Source organism: Triticum dicoccoides, chromosome 7A (genome assembly GCF_002162155.2).
Source record: "Triticum dicoccoides isolate Atlit2015 ecotype Zavitan chromosome 7A, WEW_v2.0, whole genome shotgun sequence".
NCBI classification, from domain to species: domain Eukaryota; kingdom Viridiplantae; phylum Streptophyta; class Magnoliopsida; order Poales; family Poaceae; genus Triticum; species Triticum dicoccoides.
The window spans coordinates 656108453-656114572 of NC_041392.1; positions in this window are offsets into that span (position 1 = coordinate 656108453).

Here is a 6120-nt window from a genome sequence, read left to right on the forward strand (position 1 = left end):
TTTCTTCTTCTTCCTCTTTTTTTTATCGGGAACGAGGGTCGCCGAGCGGTAGAGGAAGAAGAGGATAAAAAAGAAGAGGGAGAAAAAAAAAGAGGGGTCGACGGTCGCCTAGGGGTCGAGGGTCGACAGGGGGTCTAGGGTCGCCAAGAGGGTTGAGGAAGACGAGGAGAAATAAATAAGAAGAAGAAAAAAGAAGAAAAAGAAGAGGAGAAGAAGAAAGGAATAGAGGAGAAGAAGAGGGTCGTCGAGGGTTCGAGGGGTCGAGAGAGGTTTCCTAGTGTCAAAGTATTGAAGAAATCCATGGCTTCATCATTAGCCGGAAGTAACCAGGGCATGACAAAGTCCTCCAAAGTTATTTTGGAATGGTGTCCCGGATAGGATAATTTGCCTTTTTGTATGAATTTCAGCAAAGGCCTTCCAAATAACGATATTTGGAAGGTTCTTGCTGAACTTTGTACCAAAAAGTGAATTATCTTATCTGGGACTCCGTTCCAAAATAACTTTGGAGAGCTTCGTACCATCATGCACCTGTTACTTTCGCCTAATGATGAAGACATGGTTTTGTTGAATCCTTTGACACTAGGCAACCTCCCGACCCCTCGGCGATCCTCTCGAACATGAGAGGAAGAAGAGGATCGCCGAGGGGTCAAGGGTTCGAGTGTCGTCGAGGGTTCGAGGGGTCGAGGATCTCCGAGGGGTCGAGAGAGGTTTCCTAGTGTCAAAGTATTGAAGAAATCCATGGCTTCATCATTAGCCAGAAGTAACCAGGGCATGACGAAGTCCTCCAAAGTTATTTTGGAATGGTGTCCCGGATAGGATAATTTGCCTTTTTGTATGAATTTCAGCAAAGGCCTTCCAAATAACGATATTTGGAAGGTTCTTGCTGAACTTTGTACCAAAAAGCGAATTATCTTATCTGGGACTCTGTTCCAAAATAACTTTGGAGAGCTTCGTACCATCATGCACCTGTTACTTTCGCCTAATGATGAAGACATGGTTTTGTTGAATCCTTTGACACTAGGCAACCTCCTGACCCCTCGGCGATCCTCTCGAACATGAGAGGAAGAAGAGGATCGCCGAGGGGTCAAGGGTTCCAGTGTCGTCGAGGGTTCGAGGGGTCGAGGATCACCGAGGGGTCGAGAGAGGTTTCCTAGTGTCAAAGTATTGAAGAAATCCATGGCTTCATCATTAGCCGGAAGTAACCAGGGCATGACGAAGTCCTCCAAAGTTATTTTGGAATGGTGTCCCGGATAGGATAATTTGCCTTTTTGTATGAATTTCAGCAAAGGCCTTCCAAATAACGATATTTGGAAGGTTCTTGCTGAACTTTGTACCAAAAAGCGAATTATCCTATCTAGGACTCCGTTCCAAAATAACTTTGGAGAGCTTCGTACCATCATGCACATGTTACTTTCGCCTAATGATGAAGACATGGTTTTGTTGAATCCTTTGACACTAGGCAACCTCCCGACCCCTCGGTGATCCTCTCGAACATGAGAGGAAGAAGAGGATAAAAAAATAAGAGGAAGAAGAAAAAAAGAGGAGAAGAAAGAATGGAGGAGTTCTTCTCCTCTATTCTTTCTTCTCCTCTTTTTTTCTTCTTCTTCCTCTTTTTTTATCGGGAACAAGGGTCGTCGAGGGACATAGATGTAGCGTCGTCGTTGTCGATATACCCCCTCCCGATAGCTTCAACACGTGGGGGGGTCGATATTACCCCCTCCTTGAAGCGTTGTCGAGGCCACCCCAAACCCTTGAAGCGTTGTCGAGGCCACCCCAAACCCTAGAGAAGCAGCGTCGAGGCCACTAATTAATATATATGATTCCTTACTATGATTAGGTAGCTAGTTCTACGTTTGCCACTAATATATCCATCTGTCATGTTTGAATAATAATTGCCATGTTGTAAATATTTGTAGAAATTATAGACACCGTCCGAGACGAAGCAAAAGAAGCGTTGTTGAGGGACATAATCACAGAAGAAAGTGATGTCGTCTCGTTGTTTCTCAACGACACCGATGGTCTGGAAGGAGAGGGTGAAGAAGTTGGCTACGGTGACCTAATGCCGGTGCAAGAAGAAGAACATGAGGACGGCTCCGGTGACCCAATGCCGGTGCAAGGAGACCGTGATGACGGCTCCGGCGACCGAACCGAGTCCGGCCAGATATATATATTAGTTAAGCCTGTGCTGACTAGCTAATTGATGCATTCATTGTTTTGGTATGTACACATATTAATTAAGTTTTTATTCTTTTTTCTAGCCCTCCGGATCGAGCACAACTTCGGTAAAGAGACGAGGCCCGAAGAAAAAGTTGATCTCGGATGAAAGGTTTGAGATCATAGCAATCGCGCCCGACGGCCAACCGATTGAACCCATCCGAACAAAGAACGCATTTGTTGCTCAGTGCGGGGTTCTAGTTAGGGACAAGATCCCGATCAGCATCCAGGAATGGTTTAAGCCGGCTACAGAAGACCCTGAGGTGTCTTATGTCAATGATATGCAGAAAAATGATCTTTGGACTGAGCTGAAGTCAAATTTCACCCTACCGCCAGAGGATAATCCAGAGAAGCCAGTTAAAGAGCAATTAATCAAGTCTTTTTCTCTTAAGAGGATGGCAGAACTATTCAGGAGGTGGAAGAAAGAGCTGAATAAGTTTGTCCAAAATAATGAGACACCAGAATTCAAGGGCAGATATGAGAAGATCAGAGATCACTGGCCCGCATTTGTGGCCCACAAGACATTGGAAAAGAGTAAGAAGATGTCAGCGACAAACAAGCAAAATGCTGCGAAGAAGAAGCATCACCATCGCACGGGGTCAGGTGGCTACCTCGTAGCCCGGCCTAAGTGGGCCAAGGCTGAGAATGATCTGGTTGATGAAGGGATTGAACCAGAGACAATTAACTGGCCAGACCGTTGCTGGACTTGGTTCTTCGGGGCTGGCGGAACCTTGGACCCTGTAAGAGGGAAGTGCATTTGGACGAACGATCAAATGGACATACCAGTCAGGAAGCTTAAGAAGTATATCGAAGCAGCGCAGCAAGGGACGTTCTTTCCAGACAGAGAGAACGACGAGCTCACAATGGCCCTCGGGAATCTTGAGCACCCTGGACGGACACGAGGCACGCCAGGCTCCATTCTGTGGAAGGTTGGGTTTCCGGACGCAGGCGGTTACAAATCCCATGAGAGGAGGAAAAAAGTGTAGCAGACCCAAATGCAGGCGCTGCAAGCAAGGGTACAAGCGATAGAGGAACGAGAAGCATATCGCAGCAAACATACTGCCGAAGCTTCCCCCGAAGCTACCCCGCCATCTCAGCGGAGAAGCAGCGTGGCTTCCACCGAGCTGCTTCAGCCGGAGCATGCCTTGACGGCTCCTGCCAGCTATCCCATAGATGCTATCACGGAGTCTCAAAATTGCCACCTTATGACACAATGGATGAATTTGAAGGTCAAGGCAGTTGTTGGCTCTGTTTATCCTACTGAACCCGGCGCAACTTTTCACTGTCGGCCGATTCCAGAAGGATATGCTAGGGTGATGGTGGATGAAATAACGGAGGGATTTGAGGACCTCCAGCTTGACCACCCTACCGGTGAAGGGGAGACTAGGCTGGGGTCTGCTCTGAAGACTCCATGCCTATGGCGGAAGGAGCTCATCAACCTTCCGAACTGGACGCCTCCGCCTCCTCCTCCTCCTTCGGCAAGTCAGGGCACTCCGCCTCCTCCATCGCCTCCTCCTCCGGCGAGTCAGGGCACTCCGCCTCCTCCACCGCCTCCTCCTCTGGCTAGTGACGATTAGGGCACTCGACCGGCTCCTTCTCCAGCGCGTGGCGGCACTCCGCCTCCTTCTCCGCCTGCGCGAACGCGCCCGAGCAGCCAGCCTCCTCCTTCTCCGCCTCTTCAGCAAGGGCGGAAGAGACCTGCCGCCGCTTCGGCTGCTCCGGCGCGTCGTAGTCCTACTCCTCCGCCTTGTAAGCAAGTAAAGAAGACAACCGCTCCGTCTGCTTGGCCAGCGTCTAGCAGTACAGCCAGAGGTGGGAGGACATACAGATTCGGTCCTTCTCTGAAGACTCCAGAGAAGTTACCATACGAGAGGACCCCGGAGGAGAACGCCGAGATCGCACGAACCGAAGTGGATGACTGGTTTCAAGGGTTGAAAGCAAAGAGACATCCACTTCCGGAGGAGAAGGTAGATCCGGTGAAAGCGAAGCACACTCTGGCTGCCCTGACAAAACCACCCAAGTCTCCGCCGAAAGGAAACTATGAGCGCATTATTGGAAAGGAATTTGCAGAAGCGGAGCGATCGGGAAGTACTGTCAGTGATCAAAGGCTGAAAGAACGACGAGCTGGGAAACAAATTGCCCAGCTCGGCGAACAAGCGAAGCAATCGTGCCCCCCACTCAAGGTGCCTAGCCACAACGTCGCTAATGATCCGAGGATGGTGCCCGGTTATAGCAATCTTGCAGATTACCTGCCCGACGATGTACATTATGAACCCATGGAGGTGCAGATACAAAGATACGAGTACGGGAAGCCTCTCGTCAAAGATGAAAGATCTCTATCAACGATGATGCGAAGATTGCATGATTGGTACTTGAAAATCTGCAGAGACTCTGGGGGGAGGAGTACTTTGTATGTGAAAGTTAAAAAGGAGCATGACCTCGTTGGAATTAAACGGTTGCATGTTCCATTTGAGGAGTTCTATCAGTTTTTCAATCAATTGGCCCTCGATAAAACAACGGTCGCCTGCTACTGTCTGTAAGTAGCACTACTTCTGTCATTAAGTCTCTCTATATAGCTCAGCTCTTTCATTGCATGTATTTATAATCATCCTCACTATATTATGCAGATTGAAGATCGCCGAATTGAAGAAAAGACAAGTCGGTGATATTGGGTTCATTAACACATATCTCATAGATGCAACTCAGGTTAAATTTCATGCCGCAGCTACCGAGGCCAACTTGCTACGATCGTTGGTAATAAATGAAAACAAAGATATAATACTCTTTCCTTACAACTTCAAGTGAGTGTTACTGTCTTGTGCGTATTCGGTTTTCCTTATATATTAGTCAAGGTTATAGTAATGTAATTGATGAGTTATGCATGCGTGTGCAGTTTCCACTATATTCTCCTAGAGATTAAGCTTGAGCAGGGACTAGTAACCGTCTTAGACTCAAGACGAAAAGATCCCCAGGACTATGCGGACATGACTCAAATACTCGAGAAGTAAGTTAAATCGATCATTATCCACCATATCAGCAACTTTGTTCATTTCCTGATATATCAAGTAATTGTTTTCTTTGTCCGGCAGGGTTTGGAGAAAATTCATCAGAAAAGCTCCGGAACTGCCGAAGGAGCTGCAATTTAGACACCCGAAAGTAAGTACTATAGTAGCATGTTCCGCGCATCTACTAGTCATTCAAGCGCTAGTTTCATCAATACCATTTGGCATTCTTGCTTATCAGTTTGATTGACCTCTATTTCTTGTAAAGTGGTTGTGGCAGGAACAAAGAAATGATTTCTATGGATACTATGTTTGCGAGTCCATCCGCCACACGACCTGTGAGCGGGGCTACACTGACGAACAATATAAAGTACGTAAATAACAACATTCACAATTTTATTTTATTACCATCATTTGTGTTGAGTTTCATTCATTCATATTTATATGAATTGACCCCCTTCTTTAAATTAGATGTTTCGGAAGCGGGATGAACTCCTAGCACCAGCTCGCATGTGAGCAATTCAAGGGGAATTGGCGGCATTCTTTCTTGACCACGTGATCCCTGAAGATGGAGAATTCTATGTGGACCCTGAGTCCGTATGATTATATTTGTAAGAGATAATTATTGTCTATATGTAGCCGGTAGTGTCGGATAGATATACGAGAACTTGTTGTTCGACCAATCTCTCGGAGAAGGAGAGGTGGTCGATATCACTTCTCTCTGTATGCATATATGTTCATGACGATCTTCTGTTTCCTTTGTTTGCTTACTAGCTAGCTAGCGTGTCTAGTCCTCTCTATACGTATGTATAGCACGTAGCGTCGACCAAGCACGAACATAAGAGAGGACACTTCTTTTTATTAATTATAGCTAGCTAATACAATATATGAAACACCTAAATTA